Source organism: Bufo gargarizans, chromosome 1 (genome assembly GCF_014858855.1).
Source record: "Bufo gargarizans isolate SCDJY-AF-19 chromosome 1, ASM1485885v1, whole genome shotgun sequence".
NCBI lineage: Eukaryota > Metazoa > Chordata > Amphibia > Anura > Bufonidae > Bufo > Bufo gargarizans.
Window position 1 is genome coordinate 278,231,315 of NC_058080.1, and position 22,375 is coordinate 278,253,689.

The window sequence follows — 22,375 nt, forward strand, 5'->3', positions numbered from 1 at the left end:
TGGTGGTACATCCCCTGTTTGCTGGGCGGCAGGTGCCAACGTTCCTCCAGAGGCGGAGGAAGAGGCCGAGGCGGCAGCAGCAGAAGAGGCCGATGCGGCAGCAGCAGAAGAGGCCGAGGCGGCAGCAGTAGAAGAGGCCGAGGCGGCGGCAGCAGAAGAGGCCGAGGCGGCAGCAGCAGAAGAGGTAGCAGGGGGAGCCTGAGTGACTTCCTTGGTTTTAAGGTGTTTACTCCACTGCAGTTCATGCTTTGCATGCAGGTGCCTGGTCATGCAGGTTGTGCTCAGGTTCAGAACGTTAATGCCTCGCTTCAGGCTCTGATGGCACAGCGTGCAAACCACTCGGGTCTTGTCGTCAGCACATTGTTTGAAGAAGTGCCATGCCAGGGAACTCCTTGAAGCTGCCTTTGGGGTGCTCGGTCCCAGATGGCGGCGGTCAGTAGCAGGCGGAGTCTCTTGGCGGCGGGTGTTCTGCTTTTGCCCACTGCTCCCTCTTTTGCTACGCTGTTGGCTCGGTCTCACCACTGCCTCTTCCTCCGAACTGTGAAAGTCAGTGGCACGACCTTCATTCCATGTGGGGTCTAGGACCTCATCGTCCCCTGCATCGTCTTCCACCCAGTCTTGATCCCTGACCTCCTGTTCAGTCTGCACACTGCAGAAAGACGCAGCAGTTGGCACCTGTGTTTCGTCATCATCAGAGACATGCTGAGGTGGTATTCCCATGTCCTCATCATCAGGAAACATAAGTAGTTGTGCGTCAGTGCATTCTATGTCTTTCACCGCTGGGGAAGGGCTGGGTGGATGCCCTTGGGAAACCCTGCCAGCGGAGTCTTCAAACAGCATAAGAGACTGCTGCATAACTTGAGGCTGAGACAGTTTCCCTGGTATGCATGGGGGTGATGTGACAGACTGATGGGGTTGGTTTTCAGGCGCCATCTGTGCGCTTTCTGCAGAAGACTGGGTGGGAGATAATGTGAACGTGCTGGATCCACTGTCGGCCACCCAATTGACTAATGCCTGTACCTGCTCAGGCCATACCATCCTTAGAACGGCATTGGGCCCCACCATATATCGCTGTAAATTCTGGCGGCTACTGGGACCTGAGGTAGTTGGTACACTAGGACGTGTGGATGTGGCAGAACGGCCACGTCCTCTCCCAGCACCAGAGGGTCCACTAACACCACCACGACCATGTCCACGTCCGCGTCCATTACTAGATGTTTTCCTCATTGTTATCGTTCACCACAACAACAAAAATATTATTTGGCCCAATGTATTGTATTCAAATTCAGCTGAATATAAATTTGAGGCCTAGTATTTAGGTGCTGGGTGACAGGTATAGATTTACTGACGGAATTAGACTTGGAAATGCACAGTAGCGTGTGTGTGAAGTTATTCTGAATGACCCTATCAGCACCTTGAATATTATATACCCTTTTAGGGATAGATTTCAAATAGCTCTGATACAGCAGAAACCACTAAATTAGGAAATTGCTAAATTGGGAATTGTATTTCAACCCAGAACAAAAAATGTGCTTTGACGGACACTAAATAACTTGCCCAGCCACAACAGGACAGCGGTAACGAGAGATTTAGCGGGATATAAATTTGAGGCCTAGTATTTAGGCGCTGGGTGACCGGTATAGATTTACTGACAGAATTAGACTGGGATATGGCCAAAAAATAACCACACTATTGCTGGTTAAATGCACTTGGTGTGACAGCTTGACCAACCACACTACTGAGGGTTAAATGCACTTGGTGACGGGCGCAGCTTGCCCCTGATGTAGTATATGGCCAAAAAATAAACAGACTATTGCTGGTTAAATGCACTTGGTGTGACAGCTTCACCCTGATGTAGGCTTTAGCCAAAAAACAACCACACCATTGAGGGTTAAATGCACTTGGTCGCAGCTTGTGCTGGCGCACCACAAGACACAAAATGGCCGCCGATCACCCCAGAAAAAAGTGACTGACAAACGGTCTGTGCAGCCTAAAAACAGTGAGCAATTGAGTATCAGCAGCTCAATGACCCACAGCTGCAGATCGATCAATAATTAAGTCCTTTGGAGGAGTTAATCACTGCCTAATCTCGCCCTACTGTCGCAGCTGCAACCTCTCCCTATGCTAATCAGAGCAGAGTGACGGGCGGCGCTATGTGACTCCAGCTTAAATAGAGGCTGGGTCACATGGTGCTCTGGCCAATCACAGCCATGCCAATAGTAGGCATGGCTGTGATGGCCTCTTGGGGCAAGTAGTATGACGCTTGTTGATTGGCTGCTTTGCAGCCTTTCAAAAAGCGCCAAGAAAGCGACGAACACCGAACCCGAACCCGGACACCCCAAAATTCGGTACGAACCCGAACTATACAGTTCGAGTTCGCTCATCCCTAGTTATGACCATGCTTGCACACTATGGAAAAAAAAGCACCAGCCTATGTGAGATCCCACTGTCCTGGCCACTAGAGAGGCTGGCACTTTTTCTTATAGTGGGCAAGCATGGCCTCCTGTGTTAAATAGCAATAGTAACGTGAAGGTATGTATCATCTTAAGGCCAATGTGACTATGTAATCTCCTTGGTCCAGGACAGAAGTGACAGATCTTATGGTCTGTTTTCCTGGTGTGACAATTGAGGAAACTGAGATCTAGGATTATTCTCAAGTCTCCAGAGGGTTTTGGAAGTAGGAATGCTTGAGAATAAGCACCCTGATCCTGCTCAGAATTGGGAACCTTGTCTAGGACACTTTTCTGCAGGATCTCTGCCACACGACCATGTCCATATTGTGGTGTGCAAACTACTGGAAAATATGGACTGGAATAGAAAAATAGAAATTCTTGCCCGCATTTTTTGCACCTCTGAATGCGGACAGCACACGAATGAGATCTGTGTGCAATCTAAAAATAAAAATAAAATAAAAAATGCAGATCAGACACCGTTGCAAAAGATAAAAATTATTCTTACCGGTAATTGGATTTTCCAGTTAGCCTCCACAACAACAGGAAGATTTACAGAGAAACTAAATTGTTAGGGTGGGACAGCCGCCAATAAGACCTTGTAACCAAAGGATAAGTCCCTGTTAGATAGGACATCTAATTTGTAATGTCTGAAAAATAGGCTGGACCAGGTTCCCATCCTGCAGATTTGGTCCAAAGTGGCCGATGCTCCCTGGACCCACAAAGCTGATATTGCCCTAGTTGACTGTGCCTTTAGTCCTAATAACGAGTAACGCCCTTTGTGTTATAGCATAGAATTATGGCCATTTTGATCCAGGGGGCAATAGTTATGTTACTTGCTGCCTGTTCTTTGTCCAGTATCTGGGACAGATTCTACATTCTTTAGTAACCTCTACGTAATTCAACAGACATCTCCTTACATCCAAACTATGATATTTAGCTTCTTCAGGTGAGTTGGCCGGTGAACAAAAAGAAAGTAGAGACACTTCTTGTTCACAATTAAATTTAGAGACGATCTTTGACAAAAAAGGAAGAATGTTTTAGAACAATTTTATTCTCAAAGTCTAGATAGATAGGTGGTTTCCAAGAGAAAGCCTGAATCTCCCTCACTCTCCTAGCTGTAGTAATTTATACCAGGAAGACTTTTTTTAGAGAAAGTAACCTGAACAAAATTTCATTGATGGGTTCAATTGGAGGTTTCATAAGTATGGTCAGTACCATATTGAGATCACATGGTGGCATTGTGGAATGGAAGGATGGCCAAATTCTGCTTGCTTCCTTAATGAAACGCTTGATCAATTCTACAGCTGCAACTTTTATGCCCAAGAAAGCACTAAGGGCAGCAATCTGGACTTTTCCAAATCCTCTAGAAGAAAATCTAGCATAATCTTGACATCTGGACTCATGGAGGGATCCCAGGATCCTGCAGAAAAATGATCGAAGGTCTTCCGGGTCCTGAGGTAGATTTTAGATGTTATATCTACTCTAATGGAGAGCAGAAAACCTATAACTGCCTCTGAAAGCCCATCATTCCCTTGAATGGTCCATTCATATTCCAGGCTGTTAGTCTTAGCTGGGGAATACTTGAGCCACATCCTGAGATGATACAGATTTCGAGGAAGAGTCCAATAAGTCCCCTTCAATAATATCAGAAGCAGAAACCACAATCTCTTTGGCCAACATGAGGCAATTAGGATCTTCTACTGCCTTTGTCAGTACTTTTCGAATTAACAAAGATGGAGGGAACGCATGGAGTAGTCCTTTTGGCCACAGTTTTGAGAATGAATCCACTAGGAATAGTTGGTCTTAGTAAGATATAGAGCAGAACCTGCCTAGTATCGGAACTTCCCTTTTCTTACAGATCTGGTTGAAGATTGACCAATTTAAAGGGGTTGTCTCAACTCTGCAGTCCAGGGATGGTGCTGGTTCCCAGCCCTGAACTAACTGCTGCCTGGGGGGTGGAGACTTCTAGTTTGATTGATGGCACAGGCAAACCAGTGCCTGCACATTTTGCAGCACGATAACGGTGCAGTGCTTCCGAGGGACCCCTGATAATGGCAGCTGCAATCCTTCTGCCTTGCTGTGTAATAAACTTCCAGGGCTAAAGCGCATGATGACAGCTTGCTGTAGTAATGTGGATTACAGATCCGGAACTACTGAGCGAGTCCCGGACCTGAAGCAGTTCTACACAGAATACCAGTGCTGATGTGAGGTAGCCGAGACAGGAGCTGGTGTGTCTGTGTGCCTATGCGCGCTCCCGGCCACTATAGAGGACGGAGGCATGTCTGGCAGTGTGCAAGCGCGGACACCGCAGCCAGATTGCAGCGGTGACCGTAACCCCTGACAAGCAATGAATAAAGGGGTTAAATAATTACAAAATTAGCCAGGAGGAAGTTTGGCTAAAGGACCTATTTTAGGAAGTGGCCTCTATTGACAAGTTGGACATTCTGTGAGCCATTTTATAAGGTGAGACAACCCCTTTAAACTTCACTCTCCCTCTGTCTGCTGTCTGCTCAGGAAGTCTGCAAAGAAGTTTTCATTTTCTTTTAGATGGACTGCAGAGATTTAAACTAGGTGCTTCTCTGTCCATGCAAATATGACCCCGGCTACTGAAGCCAACATCATCTAGCTTCTTGTACCTCCTTGCTTGATATAAGCAACCGTAGTCACATTGTCCTGAAGAATCTTTACATTTTTGAGACTGGACTTTTGGAAGAAAAGCTCTGAGGGCTCTGAGAACTGTAGTCAATTCTTTCACATTGGAGGATGCTTGATGTAGATGTGAAACTGGAAATGGTATGGGCAATTGTTTAGAAAAAGTGCAACCCTTAGGAATCATGATGGTGTTTGTAAACAGGCACATGATAGTATGCATCCACCAGGTCCAGGGACACCATCAAGCAATCCTGCATCAGCATGTTGACTTAACTGTTTCCATTTATATTTTTTTGTAACTGATGTACTTGTTCCTAATCACCTTTTAAGAGCCATTTAGTTTCCAGAATATTGGAGAATATAATTTCTGATTTTCTGGCACTTGAACTAGTGCATTTTTGTTTGTAAGAAAAGTATTTGAGCTACCATTGACTGTCCCCCTGAAGTCTTCTGTTCATAAAGAATCTACCTGAAGAAGGTGCAATGAATTCTAGCGTGTATTCCTGGAAGATAATGGAAAGGACCCAGGGCGAGGTAGTTTTTTAGCCTTCCCTCTACTTGACTTGTGGCATCATTGATTTGACTGTCTAGTTGATTTTCAGGTTTAAAAAGGAAGCCTTTCCCTTTATGGACTGCCAACTAGAGGGATTTTCTTTTTTCTTCGGGTTTGAAAGGAACGTCTTTAGAGAAGAATCAATAACCACTGTATAATGAATCCTCTGGTGACCCTGACTGACCATGTCTCTAATCTGACACAGATGGTGCAGGAGCTAGGGAGAGTTAGGGCAAGGTTCTCCCACTCCTCAGGCCTCCAGTCCGCATTTTGAGCCCCAGATTAAGCTCCCAGAACCCTTTTCTGGAGACCGGAAGAAGTTTCTCTCTTTTAAAGAGAGTTGCAGACTTTACTTCCGTTTGCGCCCCGTGTCCTCTGGCCCCGAGAGTCAACGCGTGGGCATTATCATTTCCCGACTACAGGGTGATCCCCAGAGCTGGGCGTTCTCTTTACCTGCTGGCGCCAGTTGTTTAACTTCTGTGGAGGGGTTCTTTCAGGCCCTGGGTACCCTCTATGATGAACCAGACAGGGCTCTGGTAGCCGAGACGGCTCTAAAGGCACTGGTTCAGGGCAATCTACCTGCGGAGGATTATTGCACCCAATTCAGAAGGTGGTGTGTCCCCTCAGGATGGAATGAACCAGCCCTGAAGAGTCAGTTCAGGTCAGGTCTGTCTGATAATTTAAAGAATCTTCTGGTCAGTTATCAACTTCCAGAGACCTTAGAGAAGATGATGACCCTTGTTGTCCGACTTGACCGACGGCCCGGGTTAGAGAGAGACGACAGGAACAACAGTTCTCTTCACAGATGGTGGTCCAGCCAGAGGCCTATCCCAGAGACAACGCTGAGGTCTCCACCGAGGAACCCATGCAGGTTGGCATGACCCGAGGGAATCTTCGCCACAGACGTGGAGAATGCTTTTACTGTGGAGATCCTGACCATAGGATCAACAGTGTCCTAAGAAGGTCCTCTCTGTCAAGTCTCCTAAGGCAAGGCAACCTAAAGACCAGGAACACCCTGATTCCCTTACGTCCTAACCAGTGGCACAGATGGGGTATTCTGCCCCTGTGGACTGGTTAGGACAGGTGGAAGTTTTAATGAAATAAAAGAACTGAACATATACACGCCCTCCCTGCCCCCAATAAAGAGGGGCGTGACCCTCAGAACATCGTGTTTTTTTCTGTCCTGCGGACAAGACAGGACGGGTGGTCTACTCCTCCATCCCTAGCGGTGGAGAGAGTGTTTTTATTTCCCTTTGGGAGAGCTTTTTCCGCTCCCTCTATGCCGCCTGAGGTCTAATGCTCCCTTAGTCTCTGGAGCGTTCGGCCTTACCTCGTTCCAAGGACTGAAGCGGCGGTAACGGCGTCCCGCATGTTCTGCTGGGCGCCGCCATCTTGCGGAAGTGACGTCAGGTGGGCTTTTTGCGCCTTTATCAGATTTAGGGGGCCCTCTCTGGGGTCCCAGAGAATGTTTTTATATAAGGCTAAGGAAGTAGGCTTTAAAGGTTTACCCCGCCCCTTTAGTGGGCAGAGCTTCTGTTTTGGCGATCAAACACTCTATTTAAACGTGGTGAGGCTCTAGGTTCAGTCTCCTGGAGCGCAGATTTCTGTCAACCTTGAGATTGTCCGTGTGTGTTGGTTTGCTAGTGCTGCAATCCTCTGTTATTGCTAAAAAGCCTTTTTTCTTTGACCTTGCTAGGATCTTCTGGGTAAAGATCCTGAAGCTTGCTGTTAAAGGTTTTTTTTTATTTGAATTTATGCTTAATTCATATCTCTTCTATTTTTCAGCCATGTCTTCTACTGGGGACGGTGAGCGAGAGCCCAGCAGGAAGTCCTCTGGCAAGAGACACCACCTGCAGTGCCATGACTGCCAGATCGTGCTGGAGGACACCTATGCCTTTTCCCGGTGCCCACCCTGTAGGGCCAAGACACTCCCCCAGCTGGAGCCGTCGGTCCACGACGTTGTCGATTGGGTAAAGGGCTATATGGAGACCAATATGAACCAAGTGAACGCTTCCATAGAAGAGTTGAAACATGCCCTGGTTTCTAAAACGCCGTCGTCCCTCCTCTCCCCATCGGGCGATGGAGGTATCGGGGATTCAGGATGCGAGAGACGGTTCAGCCTCTTCCTCCTCTGAGGAGGAGGACGGTTTTTCGTATTTTTTTCTGCCAGAAAAAGCCCAGTGGCTACTAAGATCCATCCGGTCGGGGGACCAGGACGTTGATCCGGAGGAAGGCCTTTAAAGCAGATAGTTCTCTCCTATCTCTGATGAATGTATAGAAAGGACCAGCACTCGCTCTAATTGTAATTTCAAGCAAATTTAATGGTCACATACATGTGGTAAGTGACGCGTTTCGGCTGCTGAGAGCCTTTGTCAAACATAATGAATACAGGTTACAAACAAATTTAAATAGCCCACGATGGAGCCGGAAGTGACGTAGGTAACCATAGCAACGTCGTAAACAAAGAACACAACAATGCTGAGATAATGACTTAACAAGTAAATGAACAAGTGAATGTCATTAGTTAACAGGGCACCATGCTATGCAGTGCTACATTCTGCTGATCATGGTTATATTGTAATATATTACTCAATATTGGATGCTACAAACTGTAGCAAACTTGTAGAAAAAAATAAAACATCATTAATTCTCAGTGCACCATGCTTTACAGTGCCACATTTTGCTAAACATAGTATAATAATGCAAAATACTGAATGCAGCCGTGCTACAATATTGTGTGGTGAGACTTACGCTCTGATCAAGCACTAAATGACATGGGATTTGGAATCAAGTTCTCTGTGGAAGAAAGAAGAGAGGGAACATGTTGAAAGGGTTACAGTGCACTGTTGTCACGGCCAATTTAGGTTTGACCGTGACGCTGTTGCGTGCAGACTGGTTGCCGGGGGCAACGTGTAGGTTTCTGTTTGCACGTACACTTTCCTTTATTTGGTGCTTTCCCCGTTTTGGTTGTCACTGGGTTAATTTAGGTGTGTCTGCTAGGTGTGGTGGGTGTGACCTCAGGCCTCTTTATAAGATGGTGTGTTGGAGCCTGTGGTCATTCTTATTTTGTTGTCTGCCTGTGTAGGAGCTCTGCTCCCTGGCGGTATGTCTTTGTGTCTGTGTGAGTCACCCTTATTTATTATATTGTTTCCTTACCCTGGCTGTGTTTCCCCTCCGGTGTGTCTCTGTTTTCCTCCCCCACCTGGTGTATGTTGTATTGGTGTGGTTGGTGTATGGAGGTTTTCTGGTGGTGTCTTTGCTCCGGAAGGGGCGTGCTTTCCCGGAGGGGTTAAGCGAAGGCAAGACCGTGGGTTTCCCAGCCTGGAGCCTCCGTCCATCTTGGCTGCGGCAGGTAAGAGTAGATAACATTGTTATTTTGCTGTGTGACTTACCTGCCGTACGGCTTTACCCATGTTCTTGTCTCCTATCTGCCACTGATACGCGCTCTGTGATCTGGAAGCGCAGCTGGGAGGTGGCGTGTCGGTGTTTCTCTAAGTGATGTGGGATGGGAAGTAGTAAGTTTTTCTTGTGTACTTGTCGGTGAGACCTCCATGAGGATGAAAGATCGTTTCTGTAAACATAAATCCACCATTAGAAAGAAAAATCTACTACTTCCCATCCCACATCACTTTGAGAAACACCGACACGCCACCTCCCAGCTGCGCTTCCAGATCACAGAGCGCGTATCACTACCCAGGAGAGGAGGAGACAGGTGTAAAATGCTCAAAAAACGAGAAGCCTACTGGATTCATCGCCTGCAAACCCTAGAACCAAAGGGGTTAAATCGTGATTATGATTTAAATAGTTTTCTGTAAGATACAGTGTGCTGTAACCCTTTCAACATGTTCCCTCTCTCTTTCTTCCACAGAGAACTTGATTCCAAATCCCATGTCATTTAGTGCTTGATCAGGGCGTAAGTCTCACCACACAATATTGTAGCACTGTTGCATTCAGTATTTTGCATTATTATTCTATGTTTAGCAAAATGTGGCACTGTAAAGCATGGTGCACTGAGAATTAATGATGTTTTCTTTTTTTCTACAAGTTTGCTACAGTTTGTAGCATCCAATATTGAGTAATATATTACAATATAACTATGATCAGCAGAATGTAGCACTGCAAAGCATGGTGCCCTGTTAACTAATGACATTCACTTGTTCATTTACTTGTTAAGTCATTATCTCAGCATTGTTGTGTTCTTTGTTTACGACGTTGCTATGGTTACCTACGTCACTTCCGGCTCTATCGTGGGCTATTTAAATTTGTTTGTAACCTGTATTCATTATGTTTGACAAAGGCTCTCAGCAGCCGAAACGCGTCACTTACCACATGTATGTGACCATTAAATTTGCTTGAAATTACAATTAGAGCGAGTGCTGGTCCTTTCTATACAATTATCTGTGGATCTTCTCCGGGACACGCGCACCGCATCGCTGACAGCAGAAGTGCCGCTTGTATCTTCTTCTAGATCTATCTCTGATGAAGACGGAATGGAGAAAGCCGGAGAAAGGTCTAGTGTTGACCAAAAGATTTAAGTCAGTATTTCCGGTCAAAGAGGATCAGGTATCTTCCTGGGGGCCTGTCCCAAAAGTGGACATGGCGATTTCGAAATTATCAAGAAGGACCCTAATCCCATCAGACGACGGGTCAAGTTTGCAAGATCTAATGGATCGGAAGGCGGATTGCGCCCCTAGGCGCGCTTATTCCTCAGCCTCCGCCTCAGTCGCAATTTCTTCTTCTGAAGTGGCGAATTTCCTAAAGACAAGATTCGTCCAGATTCAATCTGACCTAGACCAGGGGGTCTCTAGGGACGTCATTCTGGCCTCATGTAAAACGGCCAGCCTTGCCATAGGCTTCCTGTGTGACGCAGCTCCACAACAGTTGAAGCTGGCATCTAAGTCCATGGCTCTCTCAACCGTGGGCAGGCGTCCGCTTTGGTTGAAACCATGGAAGGCCGATACGACCTCGAAGCACAATCTTTGTGCCATGGCATACAAACCCGGCAAACTCTTTGGTGCAGAGCTTGACCAAATAATGGAAGGGCTGTCAGACAAGAAGGGCAAGTCCCTTCCCCAGCAGTCCTTTCATGGTCGGGGCAAAAGGTTTGGTTCCAGGTCGGAACCTCAACCCAGAGCCCAGAGGGATTGGGGCTCCCGTAAAGGAGGAAAATCCTCTCAGGGTTCTAGACCCCCCCAAGAAATCCTCGGCGCTCTGATTGCGGGCCTCCTCGAGGCTCTTGGTATTTAGCCGGTCTGACTGGAAATCCCAGGCTCCCTTCTCCCCACATTTCCGTTGGCGGTTGCCTACAGCATTTTCTACCTTGTTGGCAGGATCATATCCAGGACAGTTGGGTCCTGCGCATAATTTCTCAGGGCTACCTTGTGGACTTGAGCAGTCCGCCTCCGGACAAGTTCGTCCAAACAAGGCTTCTTCCCAGCAACAAGCAAGATATTCTAGAGAATTACGTGCTAGAATACTTTCAGAAGGGGGCCTTAGAAGAGGTTCCTCTCCAAGAGAGGGGAACAGTTATCTACTCCCCAGTTTTTCTGGTAGCCAAGAATACCGGAGGTTGGAGGATGATTATAGATTTGAGGTTCTTCAACCGTTTCATAAAACAAAAGAAGTTCCGTATGGAAACTATCCAGTCGGTGACCAATCTTCTTTTGCCGGGAGATTTCTTGGCAACCTTAGACCTCAAGGATGCTTATCTCCATATTCCCATCCATCCTGGGTCCAGAAGATTCTTAAGGATCGCGGGAAACATCGGGGGGGTCCTAAGACATTTTCAGTTTGTGGCCCTCCCGTTTGGGATTTATTCAGCCCCACACACTTTCACCAAAGTGGTGGTCTCTGTGGTGGCCGCGTTAAGGCTTCAGGGCCTGAGTATAGTTCCATACCTGGACGACTGGCTCCTCAGAGCTCCTTCCCAAGCGATCCTGTCCCAACACATCCAACAGGCTGTTACATTCCTGCATCAGTTGGGATGGATAATCAATTGGGACAAATCCCAACTTCAACCAGCCACCTCGGTAAGGTTCCTGGGGTTCATGGTGGATTCAGTCAGGATGACGATTCATCTCACTCCCGAAAGAAGGCAATCCGTGCAACGGACAGCCTGTTCTCTCTCTGTACCAAAACAGGTAACGATTCGAACATGGATGAAGATGTTGGGACTAATGTCTTCAACCGCAGAGGCAGTACCTTGGGCATTATGGCATCTACGTCCGCTCCAGTCGGAAGTACTAGCCAAGTGGAATCACAGTCCAGTGGGACTAAATTCCGTGCTCTCCCTGCCTTACAAAGTCCGATCCTCTCTAAGGTGGGGGTCCCACCTCGAGGACGGCAAGTCCCTGATCCAGCCCTCTTGGATCATACTTACTTCAGACACATCCCTAGTAGGCTGGGGTGCACATCTTCAGGACAAGACAGTCCAGGGAACTTGGATACCTCAGGAGAGGTTATTGTTATCGAATCTCCTGGAGATCAGAGCGATCAGACTAGCTCTTTTTCATTTTGCTCCCTCCATTCGAGGGAAGGCCGTGAAGATACAATCAGACAGCATGACCGCTGTACTATATATCAACAAGCAGGGAGGCACGAGGTCACAAAGTCTCCTGAGAGAGATAGGGGTGATACTGGATTGGGCAGAAATGAACCTCACCCACTTGTCAGCCGTTCACATCCGCAGAGTTCACAATGCGATCGCGGACCTCCTGAGCCGAGGTCTTCCAACCGGAGAATGGTCACTTTATCCAGAGGTCTTCAAGGAGATAACGCTCAGGTAGGGCATGCCAGAGATCGATCTCATGGCAACGAGGTTCAACACCAAGGTGGAGAGGTATTGCTCCCTTTACAGGGAGGACAACCCGGTGGCTATAGATGCTCTGTCAATCCCATGGAGGTTCAGGCTGGCCTACATCTTCCCTCCAATTTCCTTGATACCAAGGGTCTTGATGAAAATCAGGCAGGACCAAGCGTCAGTTATCGCCATTATCCCATACTGGCCAAAAAGAGGTTGGTTTACCCAACTCTTACAGATGAGTCGGGGTCAATTTCTGAGGCTTCCCCCAGAGAGAGTACTGGTGTTGGGGGACACCCAGATCTCCTCAAATTTTCAAATGTTCAACCCGACGGCCTGGAGGTTGATCAGTCCCTTCCAAGGATAGAAGGGCTATCAGGGTCTGTCTTGAGAACCTTAGAGCACTCCAGATCAGAAGCTACCAATAAGGCCTACTCCAGAATCTGGAAGATTTTTTTCATCCTGGTGTACTAGGCATCAGCAAACATCCGCTGAAGCTTCCATCCCGATAATTCTCCAATTTCTACAAAACGGTCTGGACAAGGGGCTATCACCCGCTACCCTTAAAGTGCAGATTTCAGCAATCTCTGCTTGTCTCAACAGAGCTGTTTCTCAAGACCCCCTTATCAAGAGATTCCTGAAGGGAGCCTGAAGATTATAGCCTACAGTAATCAGACCTATCCCTGTTTGGGATTTATTGGTCGTGCTCGAGGGGTTATCATCTCCCCCCTTTGAGCCCCTAGAGGAGGCGGGTTTCAAGTTCCTGACCTGGAAGATCACCTTCTTGATGGCTGTTACCTCTGCAAAGCGAGTTGGGGAACTCCAGGCTTTTTCTGCCTTTGAGCCTTATACAAAGTTCCTGCAGGATCGGGTACTTCTCAAATTTTTGCCTACTTTCATTCCAAAGGTCCCTTCCTTTGACAATATCAACCAGGTGATCTCCCTGCCAACTTTGGCTCCACCCTCCTCCTCTGAGGAAAGAGGGCTCCATACCCTCGACATTTCGAGATGTCTTAGGATTTACCTGGAACGCTCCAAGGTATTTAGGAAGGATGAAAACCTCCTTATCCTTTTTTCCGGTACCCATAAGGGGAGGAAAGCCTCTAAGCCCTCCATCAGTCGTTGGATTAAAGAGGCAATTCGGGAGTCTTATATATCTCAGGGCTCGGAGCCCCCTGAATTTGTAAGGGCTCACTCTACTCGAGCAGTGGCCACTTCTTTTGCAGATAGAAGCTCGATCCCATTGGACATGATCTGTAAGTCAGCTTCTTGGGAGTTCTCACTCCACTTTTATCTCACACTATAGAGTGGATGCTAGAATACATAGTTATTCCTCATTTGGCCGGACAGTGTTATCTTCCGCCAGGCATGAGGACCTTCCCATGGGGGTTTCTACTTGCTAAATCCCCATCTGTGCCACTGGTTATGACGTAAGGGAATCGTTAATTTCTAACGATAATTTGTTTTCCCTTAGTCCTAACAGTGGCACACAAATTTCCCCCCCCTTTTTTAGTTTTATCCTAATTGTGGTTATTTTTGTCTATTTGTAATTACACGATGTCCTGAGGGTCACGCCCCTCTTTATTGGGGGCAGGGAGGGCGTGTATATGTTCAGTTCTTTTATTTCATTAAAACTTCCACCTGTCCTAACCAGTCCACAGAATACCCCATCTGTGCCACTGTTAGGACTAAGGGAAAACAAATTATCGTTAGAAAGTAAAGAGTTTTCTAAATGTAAGCTTTTGGTACCCATTACGATTTCTCTGGGGGTAGATAAATGGCCGGGTAAGGCCTTTATTGATTCTGGCTCAGCAGCCAGCTTCCTTTATTGACTCTGAGTACGCTGTAAGATTGGGTATTCCAATGTTTGTTTTACCAACTCCTATCCATGTCATGGCTATTGATGCTACTCCTCTTATTGGTGGTACAGTGAGCTCATGTACCACAGAGATTTCTCTAACCGTGGGTGTGTGCCACTCAGAGAGATGTTCCTTTTTAGTCCTGGAGAACCTACCAGTTGAGGTGGTACTAGGGTTGCCTTGGTCCAACTACATAACCCCACTATAGATTGGTCCAAAGGGGAGTTGGTGAGATGGGGGCCTAAGTGTTACTCGTGCTTGTCCGTGGTACAGGCTAGGGTCTCAGTAAAGTCTGATACTTTACCCACTGTTGTTAGGGAATATTCTGATGTATTCTCATCACCAACCCCGGAGGTTCTACCCCCCCATAGACCTTATGATTGTACTATAGAGCTAGTAGAGGGGGCCAAGTTTCCTAAGGGGCAAATTTATAATCTTCCTAAGCCCGAACGCAAGGTCATGGAAGATTATATTAAAGGAGAGCCTTGGTAAAGGGCATATTAGACCTTCTGTCTCTCCTATGGGGGCGGGGTTTTTCTTTGTTAAGAAAAAAGATGGTGGTCTTAGGCCATGTATCGATTACCGGAGATTAAATAAAATCACTGTCCAGAATAGATACTCCCTCCCATTGATTCCGGATTTATTTAACCAGGTTCTGGGGGCAACCTGGTTTTCCAAGATTGACCTGAAAGGTGCATACAATCTAATACGAATCAAGGAGGGAGACAAACGGAAAATGGCGTTCAATACTCCGGCAGGACACTTTGAATATCAGGTGATGCCTTTTGGACTCAGCAATGCCCCAGCTGTGTTCCAAAACTTTATGAATGACATTCTTAGGGAGTTCTTAGGTAAATTTGTAATTGTCTATCTTGACGACATTTTTATATTCTCTCCTGACTTCGAATCCCATGTGTCTCATGTTAAACAAGTATTAGAGGTGTTGAGGGCGAATCAGCTATCCGGTAAACAAGAGAAATGTGTCTTTGGTGTACAGGAGATTCTGTTTCTAGGGCATGTTCTGACTCCTCACGCCTTCAAGATGGATCCTGGTAAGGTACTAGCAATTAAGGAATGGGTAAGACCTTCATCCTTAAAGGCCTTACAACGGTTCTTAGGTTTCGCCAATTACTATCGTAATTTATCATGAATTTTTCTGTAATTGCTAAACGGTTGACCGACCTTACTAAGAAAGGGGAAGATTTGGAGAATTGGTCCACTGATGCCATTTCTTCATTTGAAAAATTAAAAAAGACATTCTGTAGCGCTCCCATTCTGATCCAGCCTGACCAGGAGAGACCTTTTATTGTGGAGGTGGATGCGTCAGAGGACGGCACAGGAGCAGTCCTTTCACAAGGTCCTGCTAGCCTCACTAACCTGAGACCATGTGCCTTCTTCTCCAGGAAATTCTCTCCCACAGAGAGAAACTATGACATAAGGAATAGGGAGCTGCTGGCCATTAAATGGGCATTTGAGGAGTAGAGGCATTTTCTGGAGGGGGCAAGGCATTGTGTAACTGTTGTCACTGACCATAAAAACCTTATGTTTCTCGAGTCTGCTAAGAGGTTGAATCCTACGTGTCAGCCTGTGAGGTTTGTGCCAGGTCCAAGACACCTAGGACTCACCCTGTTGGTAACCTACGACCCCTACCCATTCCCAGTAGACCCTGGTCCCATATCTCGATGGACTTTATAACTGACCTACCGCCGGCAGAGGGTAAGACTGTGGTTTGGGTAGTGGTCGATAGATTTAGCAAGATGGTCCATTTCATTCCCCTGTCTAAACTTCCGAATGCCAAAACCCTGGCGTCTATTTTTGTGAAAGAAATTGTTTGATTGCATGGTATCCCGGAAAATATTGTTTCTGACAGGGGTGTGCAGTTTGTGTCTAAATTCTGGAGGGCCTTCTGTCAAAAATGTCAAATTTCATTGTCTTTTTCCTCTGCCTACCACCCTGAGAGTAATGGGCAGACTGAATGCCTTAATCAGTCTGTGGAACAATTCTTGAGGTTGTATGTTGCTGATAACCAGCAATTATGGGTTAAATTTCTTCCATTGGCTGAATTTGCTTTGAATAACCGTGTCAATTCTTCTGCTGAGGTTTCACCTTTCTTTTATAACCATGGTTTCCATCCCTGTTTTCATTCTAGGTTATCCATCTCCTCCTCTAACCCTGAGGCGGATAGGCTCTCCTCTGAACTGTGCACAGTTTGGGCCCGAGTTCAATCAAACTTAGAAAAGGCTCAAAGTTCTCAGAAACTCAAGGCCGATAGGAGACGTTCAAGGGGGGTGAATTTTCAGGTTGGGGATAAGGTATAGTTGTCCTCCAAGAATCTCTCTCTTAAGGTAGATTCTAAAAAGTTTGCTCCTCGTTTTATTAGACCATATAAGATCACGGAGGTGATTAACCTGGTATCATTTAGGTTGGAGCTGCCGGAGTCATTCCACATTCATAATGTGTTCCATAAATCTCTACTTAAAAAATATTTTGAACCGGTAGTACCATTGAAAGTCTCGCCTCTGCCGGTTCTTGTTAATGATACTGTTGAGTATGTGGTGTCTAAAATAGTGGATGTCAGGAAGGTGCGTAATTCCTTGCAGTACGTGATTCACTGGAAGGGGTATGGACCTGAAGAGGGATCTTGGGTACCTGCCAGGGAGGTTCATGCTCCTAGACTTGTTCGAAAATTTCATTTAGAACACCCTGAAAGGCCATCGCCTGAAGTCTTGGGTCCGGTGGCCCCTCGTAAAAGGAGGGGGTACTGTAACAGGGTGCCGAAGGGGCACTCGGTCTCCCATCAGCCGCAGACCTGCTGCTTAGCTTCGGGAGCGAGGATCTGTGTTTGACCTCGTTCCCAGGGCGGCTTTGCTAGCTGGGAGGCTCCCTGCTCCTAGGTCTGCCTTGAGCGCCGAGCTGATCACTCTGTGCTCGACTGGTCGGTCTGTCGGTCATGTGACGCTGGCCACGTCATATGACCCTCACTCCCCACTATAAATACAGGCAGCCTGCTGGCTACAGGTTGCCTATTAATTTAGGTTCCTGGCAGTTGTTGGATACCTGTGTACTTACCTGATCCTGTTTCCTGACGATCCTTTGCCTGCTCCTCTTGTACTGCGCATCCCTCCTGGTATATTGACCTCGGCTTTCACCTGACTATTCTTTGCAGACTCCTTTGGTACTTTTCGACTCTCCTGGTATTTATGACCCCGGCTTCTCCTGACCATTCTTTGCTTATCCCTCTGTACTGCGTTGTCCTCTTGGTTTTGACCCAGTCCGTTCACTATCCGTTATTTGTCTTGTCTGTCCTTCCCGCACGTATCCTAAGTTAGGGACTGCTTCCAGTTGTCCCCTGTCATCAGGACTCGTGTGGCAAGTAGGTAGGGTCAGGGGTGAGCACAGTGGTCACTATCCTCCCCCCTGTGTGTGTGTACGTGGCCGTTACAGAACCCCTTTTATCAGAGGCTTTGTCTAATATTAACAGAAAGCAGAAATTAGACCTACCAGTAATTGTATTTCCAGGAGTCCGACATGACAGCACCACATGGAGGATGCCTCCCCGCCCACTATTGGGACAGGAACAGAGAGAGGTTAAAAGCCCCCCCCCCCAGTATTTTTTAAAATATCACACTATAATGGATGTCTATAACTGAAAACCCTTTAAATTAATATAACAGCCAAAGAATAACCACAAGGAAGATAGGGGAAGGAAATCCGGGTGCTGTCATGTCGGACTCCTGGAAATACAATTACCAGTAGGTCTAATTCCTACTTTCCAAGACGTCCTCCATGACAGCACCACATGGAGAAATTCCAGATTAGTATACAGACTTAGGGAGGGACCACAGCTTGGGGAACTTTTTGTCTAAACGTCTGCTCATGGTTTCCCGCAATATCTAATCTATAGTGTTTTCAGGGTATGAGAATTTGACCATGTTGCAGCCTTGCAAATCTCGTCGATAGAGGCTTCCGCATGCTCTGCCAACGAGGCTGCTGCCACTCTGGTGGAATGGGCTTTAATGTTTTGAGGACAAGCTATTCCCTGAAGCTGGTAGGAATCCCGGATTGCCGATTTTATCCATCTGGCTAACGTTGTTTTGGAAGTTTTCCTGCCTTTGTTTCGGCCAGAATTATATGACCATATTTGCGTTGTTTCTAAACCTACTGGTAGCCTCTAAATCGATCAGAAGACAACGTCTGACATCTAGCACATGGAAGCTTTTTTCCGTGTCATTTTTTGGATCCACACAAAAGTAGCCAATACAATTTCCTGATTTAGATGGAACGTAGAGACTACCTTTGGTAAGAAGGTTGGATCTAGCCTAAGGATGACCCTATCAGTTAAGATTTTAAGTTAAGGTCCCCAGGTGGTTAAAGGCTTGTATTTCACCAAACCTGCAGGCAGATATTATTGCCACTAGAAAGACGGTAGATCGCTCATAGATGTCTCAGAGAGCAATCTTGTAAAAGTGCAATGGGTTATTTTATTAAACCATTGAGAACTGTTGTCAAGTCCCAGGGAGGGACTGAGGATTTCAGAGTTGGCCTAATCCTTGTGGTTGCCTTTATACACCCACTTATCCATCTATTCTCTGAACCAACTTAAGGCTGCTATCTGAACCTTCAGGGTGCTTGGTCTCAGACCCCTATTAAAGACATCTTGTAGAAAGTCCAAGATTTACGCCAAATCATGAAGCAGCAGATTCCATTCCTTAATAATGTCCATGAGCAAAATTCTTTCCATATCTTATTATAAATAGCTGAGGTTACCTGATTATGACCTTTTTGAAGGGTTGATATTACTTTGTCCGATAATCCTTGCAATTTTAACAAGTCTCTTTCAGGATCCACAATGTCAACTTTAGCCTGCGGATCTCGGGTTACAGATTGAACCTTGGGACAGTAGCTGGTCTTTAGAGGGAGAGTTATCAGATCTTCCAAAGCCATCGAGCTTAGGAGAGGAAAACACGCTTGTTTCGGCCAGAACGGTGCTATTAGAATCACTTTTGATGACTCCATCCTGATTTTCCTGAGAATAGCCAGAATTAGAGGAAACAGATAAGCCAGCTTCATATCCCATATTTGAGATAAGGGGTCTAGGGAGAAGAAGGAACTTACTTGAGCATTTTTCCGTGTGGCAAAAAGGTCTATTTCGGGATATCCCCAGTTCCTGGTCAAATCCCTGAACACCTGTTTGTTTAGGGACCATTCGCTTGGGTCTACATAATGTCTGCTCAAAAAGTCTGCTGACTGATTTTGTAATCCTTTTAAATGAACCGCCCAAGAAAAAATCCGGTGGGAGAGGCTCTGAAGTAGAGGGCATTTTGTCCCTTGTTGATGCTTGAGAAACGCCACCGTTGTTATGTTGTCTGACAAGATTCTTATGTGCTGACCAATCAGAAGATCTTGACCCCGGTCAATGAGTTCCCAGCATTCTTGCACCATTCCAAAGATTCCCAAGCATCTTGATAAGAATTTTTTGATTTAAGGATTGATGGTTTCCATCTCAAACAGAGGATAATCTTCTGAAGCAATCTTGCATGAAAACTAACTCCATGGGACTGTCATGATACAAGCCGTCATCAGACCTAGGATGCTTATTGCCTCTCATTGTACAGATTTCTTTTGAAAAGCCCTGTTTTTGTTATTAGGTTTTCCTGTCTGTTCACCGGAAGGAAGGATCTCTGCAATATGGAGTCTAGTATAGTTCAAGAAAATCTTCCTGGTATCTGGAGTTAGTTTTGACTTTTCCACATTCAGGATCCAACCTAAGTCTTGTAGAAGAGAAATCACAATCGGAGTGTGATCGACTAACGTGTGCACGGAGTATGCAATCAGAAGAAAATTATCCAGATATGGTACATTTTTTATTCCTTTCCCCCTGAGAAAAGCCACAATATCTATTATTCATTTTGTGAATACACGAGGGGCTGATGATATTCTGAATGGAAGGCATTGGAATTGATAATGACTCACCTGGCCATACTCCTTTACCTTAAATATTTCTGGTAAGTTGGGTGGATTGGTACATGATAATATGCATCCTTCAGGTCCAGGGTGCACATTACTGCTCCTGGAGGAATTAGAGGTATGGTAGATCTGATAGACTCCATTTTGAAGAGTCAATATTTTATTGATTTGTTCAGACGCTTCAAATTTATTATGGTCCTGAATGAACCATTCATTTTTTTTATTTTATTTTTTAATGAGAAACAGTCTTGAATACCCCTTGCTTTCCTGATGTTTTGGGACCTGTATCACTGCCCCTAGATTTTTTAATTTTGTCATGTCTTCTATTAAATTTCTTAGAATTTTTGGGGAGTTGTTGGGGCTAAGTAAAAACCCCCTCCCTTTCCCTCCTTTGGTATAAGACCATCTTCTTGATTTTCCCTGGTCTTTAAAAATTTTTTTTTCTTTTGTTGGAATCTCCTACGAAAAAACTGTTTTTCTGGGCTTTTCTTTCGGGAAGCCTTTCTTTTTGTCTGAGGCTTTTTCAAGGATATTATCTAATACCGGACCAAAGACATAAGCCCCAGAAAAGGGAATTGCACACAATTTATTTTTGGACGCCAGGTCGCCCCGACTAATTCTTTAGCCATAAGGCTGTCCTTGCAGTGTTCAAAACGGCTCCGTTTTTGGCGGCAAATTCAGCCGATGAATCTGCTACTACTGCAGTAGCCATTTTTAGAAGAGGAATAGATTCAAGTATATCCTCCCTAGGGGTCCCCATCTTTAAATGGTTTTCCAAATGGGACAACCACAAAAGCACAGACCTTGTTGCCACCAAAGTAGCGGCAATATTTGTACTGACTAAAGCTGCAGCTATCTCCCAAGTTTTCCTTAAGAGACAGTCAGCTTTCCAGTCCATCGGTTCTTTTAGCTGTGATGAATCTTCAAAGGCCATTGCCGTTTTCCTAGCCACTGTTATATCTATTTTCGGAATTTCTTCCACAGTTTCGTCTCTTGCTTATCAAAGGTTAGATGATTTTTAAATTCCCTAGGAATAAAAAGTATTTTCTCCACATCCTACTATTCTTCTAAAATAATCTCTATTAGATTAGAAATTATTGGGAATATTTTTCTCTTTTTTGCTCTTAGGCCTGCAAACATTTCGTCCTGAACAGACTTTTTTTGTTGTTCTTCTATAGCCATAGTTTCTCTAATGGCAGCGAGAAGACTCTCCATATCATCTGATGAGAAGCAGTATTTCCGCTGCTTGTCATAGGATGTGGAGGGTGAAAAAAATAATCTTCTTCCTCTGTAAACCCATATCCTCTGAGTCTTTTGGCTCTCGGGGCATAACCAATAGCTGGAGAGGGCACAAGGGATGACATGGATGCTTTTACTTCTTCCCTTATGATTGACCTAAGGTCCATCAATAGTGACGGCTGCTCTTTCATTATTTTATTGATACAATCACTGCATAACTTTTTAGTGTATGTATCTTGAAGCCTTTTGTTTCAGCACATCTTTTAGGTTCCACCATATGGGTAGTGTCTTTTTTCCCCTAGGAAGATATGACGAACAATTTTTTAGAATAGTTTTCCCAAATTTTAAACATAAGGGATCAAGAAGTTATTTACTCACATGACCCCAAATAGGAGGCTCTGGGGATTTCTCTCTGCGAATAGAGCTTGAGTTATCCATAGTGAAGGACCCTATTGCTATACCCCATCTGGTTTAAATACCCTTGGCCCTCCTGTTGCCGCGATGCTCCTCCTCTTCCTTTCAGGGCTCATCCCAAGCGTCCACTGGATGGGAAACGAGGCCGGCCAGCCAGGCCTCAAGCATCCCCTGCCACGGCCTATGCTGAGCATTTCCACCTACCAGCTGTTCCCTGAGACTCCTATGGGCGCCATATTAATTCTGGCTGCCCTTACTTGGCCGGAAGTGATGTCAGATGCAGCTACCAATTACCCAGCCCATGGCCTCCACACACTCCTACCTTCAAGCCAGCCACTTGGCCGTCAGGTACCAGAAGGGACTGGGGGAGAAGTTACTGTACCCCCAGTTTAGGAGGTTTTAGTCAGGCGAAAAGAGAAGGACAGGAACATGCCCCCCC

At 45.9% G+C, this 22,375-nt stretch overlaps 1 long non-coding RNA gene across 1 annotated transcript in view; it reads left to right on the forward strand.

Moving 5' to 3' along the window:
* The first annotated feature begins 8,969 nt into the window (after positions 1-8,969).
* The window catches only part of LOC122945043, a 67,464-nt gene continuing 54,058 nt past the window's right edge, over positions 8,970-22,375 (forward strand). Inside the window, exons 1-2 of the long non-coding RNA XR_006391082.1 lie at positions 8,970-9,010; positions 9,527-9,571. This is a non-coding gene — a long non-coding RNA (uncharacterized LOC122945043). The remainder of the gene's footprint in view (positions 9,011-9,526; positions 9,572-22,375) is intronic.